Below are 23,191 nucleotides of genomic sequence, written 5' to 3'. Positions count from 1 at the left end.
TATCTGGAGGGAAATTTGGTTGTCGCGCAAGTGCAGAGCGTGGGGGCTGTACTCCTCTCCGGTGACAACCCTGACACTACGAGCATGGGATCAGCTGGCGCTCCTTAGGGGCTGGACCTCCTTCCCCTCCCCAATGATACCAATAGTAGATAATCCTGACTTCCCTCCAGGCTGTTCATCCCCAGTCTTTCATCGCTGGCGGGAGAAGGGTTGTAAGCGGGTGGGCATGCTTTTTCATTTAGAAGGACTGATTCCGTTCTCGACATTACAATCGGACTACTTTCCACTGGGCCCAGAAGAGGTGTTCTATCATGCACAGTGGCGCATTGGGTAACCCAGCCGGCTAACGTGGCCCTCACGTCGAGACCGCTAACGGCCTTTGAATGCTGGCTGGTCTGTAAGAAGGACGGTCGCAGCCTTATTTCGGAGCTCTACGCCATGATTATGCGCGGCCCCCGAAAGCAGCGTACGAACGCGCAGGTGCGGTGGGAGACGGAGTTAGGGCGCCCCTTATTGACCAAGGAATGGGAACAGGTGTTCTTCCGGGCTCATCACACGACCTCTAACACTACAGGGAATGAATCGGCCTATAAAACAGCGACCTATTGATATTACACTCCAGCGCGTGTGAAGGCTTGGGACAAAGCGAAGTCGGCCCCTGCTGGAGGGGGTGCGGGATGATGGAGAACCTAGTTCATATTCTATGGCGGTGCCCGAAACTGGAACGCTATTTGGCAACAGTCCTTGACGAGCTCGATGCGGCTTTTCATACCACACTACCCCAACTGCCCGAACATACCCTGCTGGGGCTTCCCCACCCTAAATTTTTTCCCTTGCGCTCCCTTAGGGGTAAACAGATAGCGCTGGCTCTATTGGCACTGAGAGGGAGGGGTCCCAGCGTGAGTGTGATATAATTAGGCTGTCCTGTTTTCAGTTTCTATTTTTGGTAAATTCTGGTGGGGTTTTTTCAGTGTTTTCAATATCTTAAAAAACAGTTTTTATCAGTGGTTACACATTTTCACGCCACTAAAAACAACAGAAAAAGTGTTTTTCCGGTGTTTATGGAACGTTTTGCTTTTATCATTGCTTGCTTTCTGCACTGAAAGAACATGGTGTATAGACAGTGTACACATAGTGTATATGATGTCCAAAGTGATTTTTGCACATTAATCTTATTGTAGTACACCATACAATACTTCTTCAGTGAGTCTTTGGTCATGTGCGCTCGTGCTTTCCTTCCCATGTAAACTTCTGTGAAAAGGCCCTCTCAGCATTCATAGCCCCTTGGGCTGAGAACCGTCAGCTAAGGGACACAGTTGGGATGACTCTTTCTTTGTTGCCACATAAAGCACGAAATGATAAATATTTGCGTCTTAGTTCCTGGCCATAAGAAAACAGTGCACCAGAATGGACTAAAAAGTCAATAGCATCCCTCATTAACTCTGAAGATTGTAAAGATGCTTTCAGCATACCATTTAACAAGTGACAAGGATCTCCTACAGGGAATCACTTCAGCTCGGGTATCAATTTTGACAGGTCATCACACAAACGTTTTATATACGTAGCTGAATCACTACAAATACAAACAATAGCACTTCAATCTTTTTTGAACTTGGAAAGAACCTTTTTTGCAGAGCATAACAAGTGACACTGTGTTCCATGTTTTCCAAAAGTCTGGTGTCACGTTTTCACCACTATCCCAGATGCTTGGGGATATATATACTTGTCACTATACCTTGCATTTAATGTTTAAAGCCTGAGGTGTTGGCAATTCACCTACTATCAATACTGACCCACTAGAAACTATGGTCTGATGTATTAAGGGTTTTTACCCATTCTCTGTGGGTAAATGTGATGACACATATTAGGAAAGATTTTTATGAAACTAGCCATTTTACCTATCAGTGAAAGAATCAAATGCAGCCAAAATATCAAATGTGAGTTTGATATGTCCTGATTCTCTCCAGTTTATAAAATAATTAAACAAACCTAAAACGTGAAACTAATCCCTGCATCTTTAGACCAAATGCCATAAAACTGAAAAAAGTAAAAGGAAGAAGAAACAATATTTTAGTAGCATCCCTAAAGAACAAAACTCAAGCAGAATAATGTTAGTCAGTCTTTTTTACTGCTAGCTTGTATAGCAAAGTAACATTTTATCGACCGCTTCAGTAAGAACAAAATGACTCTTTCGCTTTCTTTTTCCTTTCTTTGAATGGCATTTAGTTTGTGGTTGTGCAGGTGTTTTTTCAGTGTTTATATGTTTTCACCGGTGAGGGCTATTTTTCTTTCAGTGGGGTTTTATCAGTTATTATAGGTTTAAACCTAAAACCCACAGCCTAGATATAATGTAAGCAATTCAAAAAATATTTACACAGACAATCCACATTGTTTTATTCACAATGGGACTAGGTATATTGAATACCCTCAACAATTATTCAATATCTTAATCGGTTGTACAGTGCCCCAGGGGGGGAGGAGGAAGTGATCTGGTGAGGATGGTGTGAGGGAAGGGAATTAGTGACAGTAAAATCAGCCAATTAACACATTGATGAGTTAATTCCTATATACAAGACATAAGACCGTTGGTTCGATGCGTAAATCAAAACATATCATACTCCACAGAATACAGTAAATGTAAAAATATTGGCATGAAGTTGACAACCAAACAGGTTATTGTCGACGTTTCGACCCTCGAAAGTTTGCAGGGATTAGTAGTGCCCTTGCTGTGGGGTCTTCATCAGGACAAGGTGCGGGGCAGGCAACCTGATTGATGTATGAAATAAATGAGATTAATAATTAATTGATCATGGGATATGCCTCTTATTGTTTAGTCAAGCACAGTTGGAGCACACAAAACTACAGACGCGAGTATACCGTTAAGGTTATTGCTCGTGTTTCAACTCCATATGGTAATTCATGTATGAGGAAAGAGAAATCTCTGAGATTGGTAGGGACTGAGGGTCCCGGAGAAGGCGAACCAACCAGTGTGTTGTTCAATTTAACAAAGGCGTCCTAGTACCAGAAGAAATGAATAAATAAATAATCCACATGTACTAGAGTAGTTATATAGAGCGGTTGGAGGTATAAGCTGGCCCGGGAGCGGTGATTATGGCAGAATCTACAACAAGATAATGATCCTTTCAGTATCAACCAAAGGGGACTTAAAACAACTTGCATCGCTAGCAATTTGCACAGTTTACCTTAGTTGGCAGGTAGATTTGCACAAGGTCTGAGATTGTACTTAGCACAAGGGATCAATCCGCGGTGTCTGGGAAAGAACACGTAGAGCAGGTCAAACATGTAAATGGGTCTCATTGAATGTAGCGACAGATTGAAAACCAAAGATTTAAAACGGGCTTACCCAAATGATAGATTGTAATGGCACGAGCTGAACAGTGTTATTCAGAGATGGTCGTTCAGTAGTATCTGTGAACGAACACGGAGAGCCAGTCACCCTCATATATTATAGCGAATAGGCAAGTCATTCAGGACAATGTTAACTGTGTCAGAAGGCTTACCCAAAGTAGAGGTTTATCGGAAATCAGGTCCGCGGGTATAATGAATCACTCCGTGGTATCTGAAGGATAATATGAAAGGGGGATCGTTAGTGCCAGCCGCTGACGTGAGCAGCCAAAGGTTGGGTGGGTAACGCAGGCAGCGCGGCAAGTCCTTTTAGCGCAATGGGGCTCCGCGGCGAAACCTGATGCAAGAGATTGGTTTTCAGCGACTGTGGCACACCCTTGCTATGGAGCGCCTTTCATTGGGTATAGATGGGAAAGGTTCTGAATATGCTACCCTTTGGGCACCGTTCTTGCAATTGTTATCTAAAGATCTTCGGGAAGTGACATGCCCGAAATACCTGCAAATACTACAACTTATCCCCCTGGAACCTGTCGGGGTCTTGCCGCGCACCTGAAGGCCTCGTAGTTGTAACAAGCAGAGAGAGACTGAAACATGGGGGACAAGTGACGTCTGGATTAGCTGATGCGGAGGGGGGTGCGTGTGGGAGGGGGGTGGGAGACATAGGATGGGTGGGGGTAAGGGTAGGGGTGGTCCTGTTTTTTGTATGTTCTTTTGATTTTCCTCAATTGCGCGGGGTCGGCCTCCGGGATGTAGACCCAGACGCTCTATGCTATTATTGTGCGAATCCGCCCTGCCGGCGAGATGATGTAGGCAGCCGGGCTGTGTTCTAAGATACTCTAACCGCATAATAAAAATGTTTGATTCTAAAATATGTCTAGGGTCTGCCACTGCAGACCCTGCGTGCAGTCTGATACTGTCATGCTGGCTGGGCAAGTGCACTCACTTGCCAGCCCTTCAACCTTCCCTTTACTTCATGTGAGTCACCCCTGTGGTAGGCCCTAGGGCAGGGTGCATTGTAAGCATAAGGTAGGACAAGCCCTGATGAGTGTGGCATGTCCTAATAGTGAATTACAGCCATTTTCGTTTTTCATTATTGTATGGCTACCTGTTCTCATAGGCCAGAATGGGCTGCTGAAATTATTACACTCTATAATCCCAGCAGGCTCAGGGAACATGGTAGAAAGTCAAGTTTAGTATGCCTGAACTCAGAATAATAAAACACTTATTTTAGTAAAGTTTATTTTAATATCCTGTGTTTGCAAATGCTACTTTGGAAAGTTAGCATGTTCTTGCCTGACTATTTCAGCCCGCCTTTGCCAGGATGTGTATCTGTTTGTGTGAGTGACAGGGCTGGGGAATTCCAGGGGACAGTCTGGGCTGCCAGGTGGTGAATAGAGGGATTACCCCCAGAATAGGTGGGAGGAGTGCCCCTTGACTCTGAATGGGGCGGTGCTCTGCCACCACAATGCTGCGGAGCGTCTAATGTCCCTGCCCTGCGCCCTGAAAGAAGAAGGCAGCTTCCTGTCAACAGAGTGCTCCAAAACTGGGTTGAACCAGGCTTAGGCCCCCTGACCTGTAAAGACAAAATAATTGGTGTATAAAAGAAGGAGCCCTGCTCCCAAGAAACTAGATCCTGTTTGCGCTAAGAAGAAACTGTGCCCGAAGAGAAGGACCTAGGAAAGCTGCATGGAGGAGTACTGTCTCTAATCCTGAGAGACTGGCCTGTGGTGGGTGCCTTGTTGCAAGAAGGAGAGAGGACAAAGACTACAAAGACTTTATTTTATTCAACTGGTGCATTCTACTTTCAAGATCTCCAAGGGCCTGCGTGTGAACTTGCCCCCTGAACTAAGCCCCAGGAACATTGGGCTCTACCTCACCGCCTGGAAGAAGAAACTGTGGTGCGTGCTGTATTCTCCACAAGTTCCACGAAGGAATGCTGAGCGCGTCGTGGAGATCCGCTGCACCCTCTGAACGGCCCCTGGCACCCCTGCCGAGCAATCGCGACCTCTAATCGACAAAGCCCAGCTGCACAGTAAGGACTAGCCCCCGCTAGTCCAAGCACCGCTCTGCCGCCTCTCTGAGCGTGGTCTGCCCCGCAAGAAAGGACCGTGGCCTGGGAGCCTGAATTCCCCTGTGAAAACGATCTGGAGAGACGCGCCCGCAGCCGTTTGTGAAACCACTGCGGGGCGTAGTGCGAAGAAGTACGAGCTGTACCCTGAGACGACACCAACAGCGCCTCGCACTACTGTTCGGGCCCCCCGCCCTCCCCTTCCAGGACTAAGGCGTACAACAAAATGAAGAGCATCTTTCACAACGCAACGCTGCCCTCCAGAGGAGATGTGCCCTCGTGCCGTAGCTCCAGTCTCAGAGGAAGGCAACGCTACATGGGATAGCCTGGCCCCCCTGCCGTCCGCTTCGCCTTCCCCCTCCACAAGACAGGTACAAATCTTGCAACCTCGCATACTGACTCGACGCGGTCAATACGCCTCCCAGTGCGCATCAACCCCAGTATGGGCCGCACTAGCGAGAAGCAGCTTCTACGCCGCACACCCCTCACGGCGGCTGAACCAAACGACCCGCAAGGCTCGTGAGAGCCAGAGAACGCTACGGCTGCGATACTGGAACGAAGCGCATTGAGGCACCGAAGCGCACAGGAGTGCTGTGGTGCGGAGTACCTAAGAGATCACTTACCAAAGAACTTAAAACTGGCTAAATAAGAACTGTGGCAGCCTCTAAAAGGTTACTGGAACCAATTCTAAAGCCTAATGACTGTATTTTGAAGCCTGCTTAAGATTGCTATATAAAACACTATATTTTTATACCAACTACAATCTTGTGTCCCTGTGTGGTGGGTTGGTGATCACTGTGGGGGATACTTCAAATGCTTAACCGTATGCACTCCAGAGATTGGCCTTGACTGCTTGCGCCACACTACCTAGAGGGTGAGCAGGGGTTATTTCCTGAGAGTAATCCTTTGCCCTGACTTAGAGGAGAGGGTCCCTGCTTGTTGCAAGTACATACCTGCGCCAACCAGAGATCCCCAATTCTAACATTGGAGGCAGCGGTGAGGATCACGAATTTGCATTTGTAGTGTCTGCACAAGTGATTGTTGACCATTGCATAGTGAGTACAGTCCAGTAACTTAGCCACAGCCCCTTTTTAATTTTTGCTTTGCTAGAAAGATCCCTTGTCTTTAAAGTCATGACTGGCTGAAACAGCGTAGAGGGCAGCATCTAAAACATCTGAAGTATTGGAAATAGAATGGGATGAGTCAAAGCTGGACAGCTACAAGAAAAAAGAACTGAGATTCTTTTGCAAGAAATTCAAGGTTCCACATGTGGGATGCAAGGTCAAACCAGATCTCTACAAGGCGCTGAAAGCCTGGATTGAATCAAGGGATGCACCTGAGGATCTTGTTGTACCTGAAAGAGCAGACAGCGTCCATAGCTTTGACAGAGGCCTGTCGCCAGAGGAGCTGGCAGACAGACAGGCAACCAGGGATCATGAAATGAAGCTGGCAGAGTTAAAATTGAAGGGCCAACTGGAGCTTTGGAGCAAGAGAATGGCTCTGGAAGAGCGAAGTATCCAAATGGAACATGAGATGAAATTGAGGGAGATGAATTTCAAAGAGAAAAGTTTGAAACATACTCCCCCTGGTGGCAGCACAATGCCGGTGCAGGTAGAGTCAAGGCTGTACATGCCTAAGGATGTGGTGAAGGAGTATTTTAAGGGGGATGACATAGGACAGTGGTTCAAGGCCTATGAGGTAGCCATGTCCTCCCACCGGGTCCCTGAGAGAGATTGGGGAGCAGGGTTGTGGGGGCGGTTCCTTAGCGAGGGGCGGGACACACTGCTAGACTTACCCTCTGACAAGTATAATTCCTATCACCACATGAAAGATGCCTTAATTACCAGGTTTGGGTTAACTCCTGAATTGTATAGACAGAGGTTCAGGGGTTGTACTAAGATTCCTGGGGGTACCTATGTAAAGTATGTAACCTTTTTCTGGTAGAGCTTTAACCTGGGCAAAAGGTGTGGGTCTTGGGCCCAGTGGAGCCTTGTGCACTACAGGATAAGTGGACAGGTCCATTTGAGGTTGTGGAGCGTAAAAGTCCTGTCACCTACTTGGTGGACATGCAGTCTCCCAGGAACCCTTTGAGGGTCCTACATGTTACCTGCCTTAAGCCCCACTTAGAGAGGTCTGAAGTGGGCATGCTCTTGGCAACAGATGATGGGGCGGAGGAGGAGTCTGAGCCTCTTCCTGATCTCCTGGTGGCCTCAGAGTGAGATGGGTCAGTGGATGGAGTTAACCTCTCACCCACCCCTGAGCAACAGGATGACTACCGCAAGCTGCTGGGACAGTTTCCTGACCTGTTTTCCCTGGTTCCTGGTGTCACAGACTGGTGTGTCCATGATGTGGACACAGGAGACAGCTTACCTGTAAAGCACAAGGCTTACAGAGTAACTGACAGGGTCAGGGCCTGCATCGTGAAGGAGTAGGTCTCCAAAATGCTTGCTCTTGGGGTGGTTGAGTCCTCCAGCAGTCCTTGCGCCAGCCCAGTGGTCTTGGTCCCAAAGGCTGCAGCACCGGGTGCCACACCTGAACTCAGGTTCTGTGTGGACTACAGAGGACTCAATTCAGTCACCAAGACTGGCGCGCACCCCATCCCCAGAGCTGATGATCGGTTAAGAGCTGCACGGTACCTCAGCACGTTTGATTTAACGTCTGGGTACTGGCAGATCGCCTTGACTGATGGGGCCAAAGAGAGGTCAGCATTCTCCACACCAGATGGGCATTTCCAGTTCCGGGTTATGCCCATTGGGATGAAGAATGCCCCTGCCACCTTCCAGAGATTGGTCAACCAGGTATTGGTTGCGCTGGATGAGTTCAGTGCCGCCTACCTGGATGACATTGCAGTGTTCAGTGTCACCTGGACAGAACACCTGCGGCACCTCTGAGAAGTGCTTATGGCACTGCGCAAGGCAGGCCTCACGATCAGGGCAAGCAAGTGTCATATCGGGCAGGGCTCTGTGGTGTACTTGGGACACCAAGCGGGGAGCGGCCAGGTGGCGCCCCTCCAACCCAAGATTGAAACCATCCTGGCTTGGGAGCCCCCAAAGACCCAGACGGAGGTGAGAGTCTTCTTAGGACTCACAGGGTACTACAGGAGGTTTGTCAAGGGATATGGCACCATTGTTGCCCCCTTGACAGATCTGACTTCGAAGAAGCAGCCCAGGAAAGTGATCTGGACTGACACTTGTCAGAAAGCTTTTGACACCCTGAAGACTGCCATGTGCACGGCGCCCGTGCTCCTGGCTCCTGACTTCTCCAAGGAATTCCTAGTGCAGACAGACGCTTCAGATCATGGTGTAGGGGCTGTTCTCTCACAGATGACTGAGGAGGGCTGGGACCAACCTGTAGCCTTTATCAGTAGGAGGTTACTTCCACAGGAACGCAGGTGGATGGCAATTGAGCGAGAAGCATTTGCTGTGGTCTGGGCATTGAAGAAGCTAAGACCCTACTTGTTTGGGTCTCACTTCCGGGTTCAGACAGACCACAGGCCCCTCAGATGGTTGATGCAAATGAGGGGTGAGAACCCAAAGCTGTTGAGGTGGTCCATTTCCCTACAGGGTATGGACTTTATGGTGGAACACCGCCCTGGCACAGATCACGCCAATGCTGATGGTCTGTCAAGATTTTTCCGACTTAGTGATGAGAAACTCCCTGGGGTAGGGTAGTTCTCCCCACATTTCAGCTGGAGGGGACACGTGTTAGACCTGGCACCTTGGCGTGAGTCTCCCTTCCACTTTTTGCTGATGTGCCTCAGATGTTTTACTGGTGTTTGCTGCTCAGGGCACTGTGCCACAGCCAATCCATGCTGCAGTTGAGGTTCTTTGATTTCTGACTTCGTCCCGTATCTAGCCGCCATTTTTTGTCTCGTCGCCATTTTGTGTTGCCCTCACTCAGGCTGCACGGCGAACGGAGTGTTTTTGCTTTTCCCAACTGCTGCGTGTCCTTTCAGTTAAAGAGTAACTCTATTGCCCTTGTTTACAAAACCGATGTCAGGGTCTGGTCGAGTTTGTTAATCCATGTCTGGGTTGACTGATCCCCGTCTCGACTGACTATTTGCCTTCTCCTATTATCTTATCCGACTGGCCTTTACTATTCTCTCCTTGTATTCTCTTGTTACACAGCTATCCTTTGAGGCACACAAATACGTCCTGCCACCTGCAAATTGGATTGTTGGTACCATCACTGATTAATTTGTTGGGAGGAGTAGCACACAGGGTCTGAGAAAGGGGCGTATTCGAGATACCCGATAGCTTGTTTTCCAACTTTTCTCATTGGTCCATTTTTGTATGTGTAAGGAGTAGACTTCATAATGTGTTTCCTATAAAAGATTGTGCGCCACGGACTGAAGTGGCAGTCTCCTCAGAAACCACCTTGTGTGTAACTTCTGGGATAACTGTGCTTGGCCGCAGCTAATAAACCTGGCTTCTACGATCAACAGAGTGTCTCGTGTCTCTGTTCGACAAGGCAGGCGAACTCTGGGATTTAAGGCGTGCCCTGCGCCGCCAGGCCCATAAGGCCCGGTTCTCCAACTGGCGCCCAATGTGGGGTGGCTTCAGTAGTAGCGGTTCAGCCTGAGGGTCGTGAGAAGCCCCGCAAGAACATTCCGGAGGATTCGCGAACCACATCAAGCGACCCCTGTATGTCGAAGTGGATCGAAGGTCTTTTGTAGCGTAGCTACTCCTTTCCGACGGCTGTTGACGACTGCTGCCCTGACAGCTGCCCTGCCTTGGACCCTCTGGTGATGACTGGTATCACCAGACGTTAGACGGACCTCTGTTGGCGTGAGAAGACCATTTAGTTAAGTATTCGTGGGTATCACCCACTTCTTTGTTTTGTTTTTGACTTGTTATTCGACTATTGCAATAGCCGAAGCCATGGGGAGAGTACATTTGTACCGTGTTCTTCGCTTTCACTCCTTGAAATTGGTAAACGGACCAGTGTGCTTGAAAATGCCTGGTTTGAGCAGGTTTAGGAAACTTTGTTGTTTTGGCTGTACTAGGAATTCCCGACTCGAGGACTCATGTCCGATTCTTCCGGTTGGAACTCCTACTTATGAGCTCTATTCTAAACATGGTGTTGGCCCCATTGCCTTTAATGAGGCATGGATCCGATACACGAAAAAAGATGGTGTTTTACGATGGCCCCAAAATGGTAGCTTTGAGCCTGATGTTTTAGATAATTTGGAAGCAATTTTGTTTAAAAGAAAAGCCCGGCCGGCAATGTTTGACTCTTTCCGCCTCTGGCGTAAGGAAGCCAAACAGAGAGAAATTAAGCAGGCAAAAAGGGATAGAAAAGCGAAAGATATGACGATCATACAGGCTGCTCAGCAATTCAAGGATAGTGAGACTGAGCGAGCAATTGAAGTTTTAGACAGACAACATCATATGGCAATAGATAGATGCTACCCTGTGTTGCCTACTTCTCCACGGAGTAAGGATCCTGACGAAGATCCCTTAATGTCTCATTTGTTGAGATTGCCCTGCCTTATGTACCAGGAGCTAATGCACCCGTATTATTGCCACCTGTTCAGCATTCTGTTGTTCAGCCAGGTGCTCCGGCTCCTCCACAATTGCCTCTTCCTGCATTGCCACCTGCACCTCCTTTGCCACCAACTTCTGTACCTCAGTCTCCTTCATCTTCAGGTTCTCTTGTGACGGCTAGTTCTTCTCTTCCTTTGCTCAATACTGCGTCTCCAGTTTTACTCCCTACTTCTTCCCCGATTCGTAATCGGTTGGTTGATACTGTTTCTGGTCTTTTCTCCCCCCTTTTTAGGGCGTTTAATAGGACTCCTGCTTTTTCTCGAAGGCAATCCCGTAATCAAATTCCAGATTCTGCTGAACGAGTTGTATTTGACTCACTTTCTCATAAATGGATGATGAGTGGTCCGCTGTATAGTGTACCTGATATTATGAGTACCTTTCTCCAGTGGAATGTGCCTATGCAGATATATGTTTTTAATGCCATGTGTGACGCTCTTGTCAAAGGATGGGAGGATATGGAGTTAGATTAAATTCCTCAGGGTCTGTTAGATATACAGGATAGGTTTGATAAAGGACTTATTGTGGGTTCTGAAGTTGAGAACGCTATAAAGACACTTGTCACTTTCAGGTCTTTATTCCCCTCTAAAACTATCCCTTAACCCCTCACCATGCAGTTAGACAGAGAACGAAAAATTATCCTATGAGGGAAGTTCCTCCAGTCTGGAGAGAGGAGGTTCCACAAGCAGGTGCTGTTCCGCGTGTCCCTGCTCATTTCCAGCGTATATGGGTACATGTCCCTTGGAAACGAGCTGAAGTTTTAGCACTTAAGCAGTCTTTACTGGACCCACATAAAAATCCTGCTGGCTATTATAAGGAGCTGTCCCAGACTGTTGATGCATGTATCATGAACTTAGCCGATATTGATATGCTGATGGGGAAAGTAGTTCCACAAGTGTTGTGGGCTCTGATTCGTAGAGAGGACCACGACCAAGCTTTAGGTGGTAATTGGGCCGCTATAGCTGCTGCTGACACAGCATAAGTGGGTGGTGCTAAGCCAGAAGATTTGATTGCACAGTTGCCTGGTAGGATCATTGCTTTAATGAAGACAATGATGCCTGCATTACGCGTTAACTGGGATAAGTTAGCTGCGTGTAAGCAGAAGAAGGATGAGAGTGTCTCCGATTTCTTTACTCGTTTTGAGGAGACATTTATCGATCACAGTGGTCATGATATGAGTACTGAAGACGGACAGCGATTATTTGTGGATACATTCGTATTTAATTTACTTCCTGAATTGTCCCATAAGTTGAAAGACTCCGAAAGTTCCTTGGCTGTTTCTTCGTCCGCACAGATATTGGCCACTGCCCAGTATTACGAGAATAGGGTTAAAGAAGAGAAAGATAAGATGGAGAAGAAGACTAAGGAATTAAAAACGAAGGTTCTTCTTTAATAGGCTTATCCCCCTCGTTCTGGCCAACATCAGTTTCAACAGCCTCCCCAGCCTCAGAGGTTGTTACAGAAACGTGAGCCTTTTTTTCTGCGACCTTTGCTTGGCCCTAATCAGTGTGCCTATTGTAAAGAGGAAGGTCATTTTAAAACTAGCTGTCCGGTTTTATTGCAGCGTAATGGTGGATTTCAAGGGCTGCGAGGCCGTGGTGGTTTTCAATCAGCACCTAAAGGTAGAGGGTGAGGTGCATTGCCTCAGGGACAGCGTTCCTTTCCCCCTCAGAATTCGTTGAATTATTTTGATCAGCAAAATACTCAGTCTGCGCAATATTACAATGACGATTATTATATTGAGGGTGAGGTCCAGGATTTTCAGTCTAGTTAGGACAGCCATGGACAAAGTAAGGGAGTCGTATCAGTTCCAGGGATCAGAATGGGCCTTATGTTGAAGTTGTTGCATTGGGTGATGCAGAGCCATTTCTTTTGGATACTGGTGCGATGAAAAGTTCTATCATTTTTTCCAAACTCCCTGGGGCACCTTTGTCTGGCTTAAATGAACGTTTATATAGGATTCTCTGGCGCCCAAGTTGCTAGCCCGGTTTCTTGTCCTTTGCCTCTTTCGATTGGCCCTTACGATTTGGAAGCTCCGCTTATTCTAATGACTGGTTGCGCAGAAAATTTGTTGGGTTTGGATTTGTTGAAACGTCTTCATGCTACATTGTACTGTTCCCCCTCTGGTGTGCATCTTACCTTGGGTGAGAAATTGGTCTCCCCTACATATCTATCCAAAGATCGGTTTCCGCCTGAATTGCAATCTCTCCCTGCTTCTCTTTGGGCTACAGGTCCGAATGATGTTGGTCTGCTACAGATTCCACCTTACGTGGTTACTATTAAACCTGATGTTAAATTGCCACATATTCCTCAGTACAAGATTTCTAATGATGGTGAACAAGCTCTGTTCTGAACCAGATAATTATATATGATCTGGTTCAGAAGGGTGTGGTGGAAGAGACGAGAGGTAATGTCTGCAATAGTCCTGTTTTGCCTGTTTTTAAACGCACTGACCCTTCTCAGCCTCATGTATACCGTTTTGTGATCGATCTTCGGGAGGTCAACAAGAATGTTGTCCCCCAGTTTCCTGTTGTTCCAGATATCACTGCCTTGCTTACCATGATACCAGCTTCAGCGGCATGGTTTTTTGGTTATAGACCTTAAGAATGCTTTCGTTAGCATTCCTATTGCTAAGGAAAGCAGGGATATTTTTGGTTTCTCTCTCAGAGGTCGAACTTTCCGATTCAAACGTGCACCTCAAGGCTATTGTGAAAGTCCCTCCATTTACAGTCAGGCTTTGAAATCCCAGCTTGATGCTTTCATTTTGCCCCCAGGTGCCACTCTGATTCAGTATGTCGACGAGCTGTTGGTTTCTGCCGATTTGGAGGATGTCTGTAAGGATGTGACTGTTTCTTTGTTGCATCATTTTTCTGACTTGCATCATAAGGTGCCCCCCTCTAAGTTGCAATATTGCCACCAAGAGGTCACCTACTTAGGTCATCTCTTGTTGAAGGAGGGAAGGCGGTTGACCCCAGAACGAATTCAAACAATTGCACAAATGTCTGTACCATCCACACAAAGGGAGGTACGTGCCTTTCTGGGCATTACCTCTTATTGTAGACAATGGATCCCAAATTTTTCTTTGCTGGCTAAACCTCTGTTGGCACTCACGTTGAAAGATACACCACAACCTCTTCCAGTAAGTCTTTCACACTCTACGTTCATGAACGAGAAGGTTTGCCGTTGTCAGTTTTAACGCAGCAATTCGGAGACAAACAACGGCCATGTGTCTATTTTTCGGCTACGCTGGATCCAGTAGCCAAGGCGTTGCCTAGTTGTCTCAGAGCTACAGCAGCGGCAGCAATCTCTATTCGTCAATCTGCTGGATTGGTATTAGATAACACTCTTGTTGTCATGGTACCACATGCAGTAGATACTCTTTTGAATAGAACGAAGACACAACACCTCACGAGTGCTCACTTGTCTGGATATGAGCTGACGCTCTTGGCCAGCCTTATACACATCAAGCGGTGTAATACTTTGAATCCAGCAACATTGTTGCCCATTCCGGATGAGAAAGGCATTCAAGAACAGCATGATTGTTTTCTCCGAACAGAGGAGGGGACAAAAGGCAGAATAAATCTAAAAGACACACCACTTGTGGATCCAGATGGGATCCTCTGGGTGGATGGGTCTTGTTTCAAGCTCCCAAATGGCGAAATGACGGCAGCCTATGCTGTTACCACCTTGTATACGGTAGTGGAGACAGCACGTATTGCACAGAATTCACCCAAGCAGCTGAATTAATTGCCCTGACGAGAGCGTGTGTGTTGGCTAAGGGAAAGAGAGTGAATGTTTACACTGATAGCCAATATGCCTTTGGTGTGGCTCATAGCTTTGGTCGCTTGTGGAAGGAAAGAGGATTCTTTACTTCCCATGGGACTAAAATACATAATGGTCAGTTGGTGACTGACCTTCTTGAATCACTTGCTCTGCCTACACAGATAGCAATAATCAAGTGTAGTGCCCATAAGAAGATTACTGATGATGTGGGTCGTGGAAATGCTTTTGCAGATGAAGTAGCGAAGGAAACAGCGAGGGATGTTACAAGTCGCATGTGTGTTGCGGGCCCTGCAAGATGGGTCAGAGATGGAGGAATGTGTGAGGACATTATAGAAAGTGTGAGAATGATTCAAGAAGAGGCTACTGAGAAAGAATTGAGTAAGTGGAGAGAGAGTACGGGAATGTTGGACTCGTCTGAGTGTTGGACGGAATTGTCAGAACATCAGCGTTGGCTGTTACCAGACGCCTATGTACTACCTGTAGTTACTATGGCGCATGGTCCAGCCCACATCAGTGCAAAAGGCATATGTAAACTTTTGGCTCCAGTATGGCAGAATGAAGGAATTCCTAAATGTGCAGAAAATGTGGTGAAGTATTGCATTGTTTGTTTAATGCATAATCCAGGAAAGGGAACCCCAACTCCGGCAGGTCATTTTGCTCCTCCTACTCATCCTTTCGAGGTTTTACAAATCGATTACATTGGTGGTGTGTGCCTTTTCCAGGTAGATAGAGGCCTACCCCCTAAAGGACAATACTGATTTGTCTACTGCCAAAGTCCTTTTGAAGGAATTTTTCCTGAGGTTGGGTTTTCCGCATATTGTCTGGTCTGACAATGGGAGTGAATTCGTAGGCCAAATCATGCAGAAAGTATGTAGAGGTCTTGGTATTAGGCAGAAATTCCATGCGGCAAACCACCCTCAGTCAGCAGGTTTGGTAGAGTGCTATAATGGCACTCTCAAGCTCAAATTGGCAAAGATTCAGGCCAGCATGGGTCTTGCTTGGCTTGATGCCTTGCCTTTGGCACTTCTGTCCACGAGAATTACTGTGCATTCTCGTTTGGGTCTTAGTCCGTATGAGGTTGTTTTTGGGCGCCCAGCCAATGTCTGGGGAGTCCCTCGACCTAAAAAGTATTCTGATATCCCATACCCAATGCTGATTGACTACTTGCATGACCTCACCGCTAAATTACGTGTTCTTCATCAACAGGTTCAAAACGCTCTGCCGGAGGCCTCTGTGGATCCAGGTCACTCCATCCAACCCGGAGACTGGGTCTGCGTGAAGAATTTCCAGCGGAAAAAGAGTTTGGAACCTCGTTGGGGCCCGCCGCGGCAAGTCTTGTTGACAATACGTACAGCAGTAAAGGTCATCGGGAAAAAGAACTGGGTCCACGGCGTGCACTGTAAGAGGGTACCTTTGGCTCTACCTTTTGATCAATGGGTTTGTAAGGGCATGAGTGATAGTGAAGGCGAAAGAGTCCCTCGGTTTATACCTTTCAGTAGTGCACGCCTGGACCAAACAAACTCTGAGAAAGAAGACGATGACATGTTGCAAGAAGGTGTACCATCACATCTGCGATTGAACACGGCCAACCCAGAAACTTTGTTTAAGTAGCAAACGATCCCTAATAAGACTCGGTATAATTTGCGACCAAGAATAGCAAAGGACAATTTAATTTTTCTTTTTCCTGATTACGTTTTTTTTCCTTTTTTTTTTCACAACAAATTTTATTTGTAGGATCGGGCAAGTAATACGCGTGGCTCCCCACAGTCAGGAGAACACCACCAAGCATTTTGGTACAGTTTCAGCATAGGACCAAGCGTCCAATCAAGGAGTCAAGACATTTATAAGAGAACACAGCTACACCCTCCCCTTCCCCTTATCAACCCCAACTACCCAACTCTCCCACACCCTCCCCTGTGCCCCACCCTAACCCCGTGCATGTGTGTACAATTAGCTTCGGTGTTTAATCGTGACATGTTACTCGTGGCGTATTGCATGGACTTGCATATATCAGGGGACTAAAGATCTTCTTCTAGTTCTGCCGTTTTTTTTTCCTTTTTGAGTGACATTATTTCTTTTTCCACTATCCATCAAGTTGCAGGGTCACAGTAGGAGTCTTAAGCTGTGACCTGAGTAGTGACATAGGTCTGCAGGACTTGCAGTGTCATAGGACGGCTAACAATCACAGCTAAGTGATCTAGGAAGATTACCGTGAGCAACGCTTTAGAGTATGGATACAAAGGTGGAAATTAATGACCAACATTTGAAGATGAAAAGTAAAATTAAGAAACCCTTGGTTAGTCCTTGTGGCATAATATATTGTATTTTAATATGTTTATGTGTTTCATTAGCGTGTGTAAGTTGGGTTGTTTATACTATGCATCCATCACCTGTTCCAACTTCTGTCTCTTTATCTCTCTTTACTACCATCTCTCCACATCGGTTTCATACACTCCCAGAACACGAAAAAATTAGTAGAACAGAATATTTCAATAATTCATTTATTCAATTATTGCATCATCATCAACTAGTAATGAATACCACTGATTGTTGGGTCTGTGGGCTCATGCCTCATAATAGAGAGTGAGGGATGCCACATTTAGTCCTACAGTTTTCCTATGAATGCTCCGCTTGGGCCTATTTGGCTATGTTCTTTAATGTCAATCAGAATCAACTACGGTATCCTCCTGGTAGTCCATATGGTGGTGGAGCAGATTTCAGTAATAGTTCTTTGATAAAGGGAATAGTGGCTATGGCTAGAATTGCTGAGATTAGTAAGATTCCTGTGGATGAGAAAAGAGCATATGATGGCTGGAATATAACTCGTTATGTTACCAGCCTCACGGACAAGAAGGAACTGTCCTAGAAGAGCTTGAACCTTATCAGGTTGAGTTTCTTGGGACAGGGGGACCTTCAAAGACAGATCTGAGGCAGGCGCAGTTGGACTGCCCTTCTCTTGAACCCCTCAGACAGAAAGCTGCTGCTGAGGCTGCTGGGAATGCTAATGGAACCCATAGAGTGTATTGGGATGAAGGGCTCCTGTATGCAGAGGCTAGAGACCCCAAACCTGGTGCTTCCAGGAGGTTGGTCATACCTTTGGCATTCAGGGGCTTCCTTCTTACATTAGCCCATGATATTCCCCTTGCAGGACATCTTGGCCAGAACAAGACTTGGGACAGGCTTGTCCCTCACTTTCACTGGCCCCACATGTCAGAAGATACCAAGGAGTTTTGTCGCTCCTGTGTCACCTGCCAAGCCAGTGGCAAATCAGGTGGCACCACAAATACTCCCCTAATACCACTACCTGTGGTGGGGGTTCCCTTTGAAAGAGTTGGGATTGACATTGCTGGTCCAATGGATCCCCAAACAGCATCCGGGCACAGGTTTATTCTGGTGGTAGTGGATCATGCCACCAGATACCCAGAAGCTATTCCCCAAAGGACCACAACAGCCACTGTTGTGGCAAGAGACCTCCTGGGAGTTTTCTCAAGGGTGGGTTTTAAGAAGAAGGTTGTCTCAGACAGAGGTGCAAACTATATGTCTGGATATTTGACTGATATGTGGGAAGAGTGTGGAGTGAACTACAAGTTCACCACATCCTATAATCCACAGTGCAATAATCTGGTGGAGAGATTCAACAAGACCTAAAAGGGCATAATTAAGGGTTTACCTGAAAAGCTTAGGAGAAGATGGAACATCCTTCTGCCCTGCCTTTTGTTTGCTTACAGAGAGGTCCCACAGAAGGGGGTTGGCTACAGCCCTTTTGAACTTCTGTTTGGGCACCCTGTAAGAGGACCCCTTTGTCTGGTGAAGGAAGGATGGGAGTTACCTCTCAAAGCTCCAAAACAAGACATTGTGGATTATGTACTTGGTCTGCACTCCAGGATGGCTGATTATATGAAAAAGGCATCCAAAAACTTTGAGGCTAGCCAGGAACTCCAAAAAGCCTGGCATGACCAAAAGGCTGTGCTGACTGTTTACCAGCCAGGGCAGAACATGTGGGTATTGAAGCCAGTGGCCCCAGCAGCACTCCAAGACAAATGGTCTGGACCCCACACTATTGTTGAACAGAAGGGAGAGGTAACCTATCTGGTTGATCTTGGAACTCCCAGGAGCCCCCACAGGGTGCTTCATGTCAACAGATTGAAACCATATGTTGACAGGGCAGACATGGGATTGCTCATGGCTACAGATGAGGAACAGGAGGAGAGTGACCCTCTCTCAGACCTGCTTTCTCAGAACCCTGATGATAGATCAGTTGATGGTGTAGCTATGGCAGGCAGCCTCACTGATCAGCAGCAGAGAGACTGCAGACAAGTTCTCCAGTCCTACAGACATATGTTTTCACTGACTCCAAGTCAGACTAGCTGGGGCACCCATGAGGTAGACACTGGTGACACTCTGCCTGTGAAGAGTAAAAACTACAGGCAACCAGATCATGTCAGGGACTCTATAAGGACAGAGGTCGGAAAGATGTTGGAGTTGGGAGTCATTGAGCCCTCAGAGAGTCCTTGGGCCAGTCCTGTAGTCCTTGTGCCTAAACCTCACACTCAAGATGGTAAGAGAGAGATGAGGTTTTGCGTGGATTACATAGGCCTCAATGCTGTCACTAGGACAGATGCCCACCCAATACCAAGAGCAGATGAGCTCATTGACAGATTGGCTTCTGCCAAGTTTTTGAGTACATTTGACTTGACAGCTGGCTACTGGCAGATCAGACTAGCTGATGATGCAAAAACCAAAACAGCATTTGCAACCCCAGGAGGTCATTATCAATTTGTGTTAATGCCCTTTGATCGGAAGAATGCACCTGCCACATTTCAAAGGATGGTGAACCAAGTCCTCTCAGGTCTGAATGACTACTGCGCAGCTTATCTTGATGATATTGCTGTTTTTAGCTCCACTTGGGAAGATCACCTGATCCACCTGAAGAATGTTTTGGAGGCCCTGCAAAAGGCAGGCCTAACTATCAAGGCTACCAAGTGCAAGATAGGGCAGAGCAAGGCTGTATACCTGGGCCACCTGGTAGGTGGAGGTCAGGTTCAACCATTGGAGAGCAAGATCCAGACCATAAAGGACTGGACTCCTTCCACCACCCAGCCATGGTCAGAGCTTTCTTGGGCCTGTCTGGGTACTACAGGAAGTTTGTTAAGAACTATGGGTCCATTGTGACACCTCTTAATGACTTAACTTCAAAGAAAATGCCAAAGAAAGTTCAGTGGACAGTAAGCGGTCAAAAGGCATTTGATGACCTGAAGCAGGCCATGTGCACTGCACCTACTCTGCAAAGTCCAGACTACTCCAAATAATTCATTGTTCAAACAGATGCTTCTGAGTTGGGTGTAGGAGCTGTTCTTTCACAACTGAATAAAGATGGTCTATACCAGCCAATAGCTTTTATTAGCAGAAGGCTGACCCCTAGAGAGAAACGTTGGTCAGCTATTGAGAGGGAGGCCTTTGCTGTGGTTTGGGCCCTGAATAAGCTGAGGCCATGCTTGCTTGATACTCACTTCAAGATTCAGACAGACCATAAGCCCCTCTTGTGGATAATTCAGATGAAGGGTGAAAATCCCAAACTTCTTAGGTGGTCCATTTCCCTACAGGGGATGGACTTTACAGTGGAACATAGACCTGGGGCTGACCATGCCAATGCAGACTGACTCTCCAGATATTTCCACTTAGAACATGAAGACTCAACTGGTCAAGGTTCGTTCAATATCCCTGTGTTGGGGGGGGGGGGGGTTGTAGGATATTAGGGTCTGCTTCCTATGGTCACCCCCACTTTTTGCTGGGATTTTCTGGTTTTTCGACTTTAGTGTGGCTGTGGGCCTGCTAATCAGACCCACAGCCCAGCTGTTCTATCTCTAAATTGATACCATGTACTTTAGGTACATACCTGATTGGGTTTTAGGTCACCTTTGTGAGCCCCTGTATAGTGTACCATAGGTACCCAGGGCATAGGTGCATCCAAGGCCTACCAGGGGCTGCAGCATGTATTATGCCACCCCTGGCTGGCCATCCAAACTGACACCACAGGCTGATCACTCAGCGTGGGTAAGGTGGTGTAATCACCCCTTACTTAGATATAGTATATCTATATCTACCTTCCATATATACACATAGTAACCTACAAGTCACTCCTACGGCAGGCCTTAACAATCCTGGAGGCAGAGTGCTTGGTTTAATGTGAGAGGGTGCCCTAGCATGAGCTGAGCCCCTCTGCCGCTTTCGGAACCATCTCCTTGTAGCTGTTCTATGATATAGCCATACCATATACTCTTAAGTGCATTATAATCCTTGCGGTTAATGCTAACTTTGGTTTGGCTTTATCAAAACATGTCGTGTAAGTAATCAAACACTTTGGAATACTACCCCCCTGCAATTCTGGCAGGGGGGGGTTAGCATTCCACCCTTCTAGAGGGAAAAGACATGTATGTTACTGCTTTACCCGGGGAAAGTTAAACAGAGCTTCCGCATCACAAAATGGATGCTGCTGCCACAGACACGAGTCTGTAGGAAAGGATGGTTCACCAGAATTAGCAGTCCAAGTAGGCTGTCGTATTTTGAAACTCCTTTTAATACGTCCCATCTATTTATTCCAAGGTGAGACGTTTAATGTTTTGTTCGATGTTGGAAGCCATGTGGCTAGGAATCTACTTCTTTGGTTTTGATTTGTGTCAGTGGATCCTTTGTTTATCACCATGCGCTGTCATGTGTGCTCACTTAACACTACTGAATAGATTTCCTGTACACTCTCTTATACAGAATTTGACCTATTGACGACGTGGAGGTTTCGATTTACAAACTATGCTTGGTTGTCTTACGTGTCACCACGTTTTTCTCTAGGTGAGTTTACAGTCTTTATCTGTTCAATTTCTCTTTCTCCTTTTGTCTTAGCTACACCTCTTTATATATAAAAATATTCTTTCTGTTTTTCCTCTTTTTGCATTTATTGATGCAATTTAGAGATTATGATAAGAGGTAGATATTATACACCTCTTTCTATCATGGCCGGGCTGACTTTATATAGGCAGGTCGGTGTCTATATTATTCTGTATACCTTTGATCAATATGAGTGGCAGGTATTCTTGCCCTATTGAGAGAGAACAACTGATTTTCCATTTCTTTCCTTTTCTATGAGGGATCTTGTGTAGTAAACATGTTTTCTATGTTACGTTTTTTGATGTCTTGAGCCCTCTTTTTTCAATCTGTTTTGTATATGATGAAAACGTGAACGAAATTTGGCATCTAAATAATACTTCTTAGTGCATCTATCCATACATTGGGTCATACAAATGTATTTCATGTAATAGGAAGCATCCAGAACAGAGGAGAAGACAACTCTTTGAGTTTTTCTCCCACGTTTTCTCTTTCCTCTGGTTTCTTTCTGTTTTTTCACTCACTTCTTCATCCTTTCCTTTTATCAGATCTTTTCCACCGTCTGTTTTTTAGCTATCATAATGTGACTGACCCTTTTGGATCTTGATCTTTGTGTGATTTTATGGATTCTCTTGTCATATAAGGTCCTATTGATTGTTATTCAGTTTTGTATGTTTCTTGTGCATATTTCTTTTGTACATATTTGTGTATATATTATTGTGACATATAATATGTTATGTATGTCTATGTACTTAGTGGTTTTATTTGTGCTTTTCCATCCCTGACGAAGTTCGTATGAGAACGAAACGCGTCGGCTGAGGCCTTTTTAAAGATTGAAAATAATAAAGGATTTTTTCAAAATACGACAGCCTACTTGGACTGCTAATTCTGGTGCACCATCCTTTCCCATAGAATTTGGTATCTGTCCTGACAGTGGAGCTTTTTGTGGCCAGCTCCGGATATTCTTGTGCACAGTGTCATATTGACTATCCGACATTGAAATTTAAGTGCGAAACCTTGGTCAGCCACAGTTGTGTTGTTAGCACAGACATGAGTCTGACCTCCTGCTGCTGGGGGAACTCCAGCAAGGGAGGCCTGGACAATAGCACCTCCCCAGACAGCCTGTAGTGTATAGGGGCAGGTGGGTTGAATGGAAAGATGTTTTTCCAGACACTGCCTGGGAAACACAAGGTGCTCCATGCATAGCCCGGTTCAAACCAGTTACTGGGGCACTCCAGCCCTGCTCTGGCGCGAAACTGGACAAAGGGAAAGGGGTGTAAACACCCCCTTCCCAGGTCCACCCATAGGAGGGACCTAGTAGGTAATCGAGCTAATTTTCTTTGTATAAAGATAGGTGCTGTGTCCCCAGGACTTTAGATTATCCTGGAACGAAACTCTGAAACAAAACTCTTGGACCTTCGACATTCTATTTCGACTAGAAGACTGAAGACATATCCCTTGTGGTCAAGGAGTGACCACCCTGTGCAAACAGGCACCACCAGTAACTTGCCGGTCTGCTTTGTCGATGCTCCCGACGGAACCCGAAGACTCA

This window comes from Lissotriton vulgaris, chromosome 1_1 (assembly GCF_964263255.1).
Source record: "Lissotriton vulgaris chromosome 1_1, aLisVul1.2, whole genome shotgun sequence".
Classification (NCBI taxonomy): domain Eukaryota; kingdom Metazoa; phylum Chordata; class Amphibia; order Caudata; family Salamandridae; genus Lissotriton; species Lissotriton vulgaris.
This window is presented reverse-complemented; position numbering follows the sequence as displayed.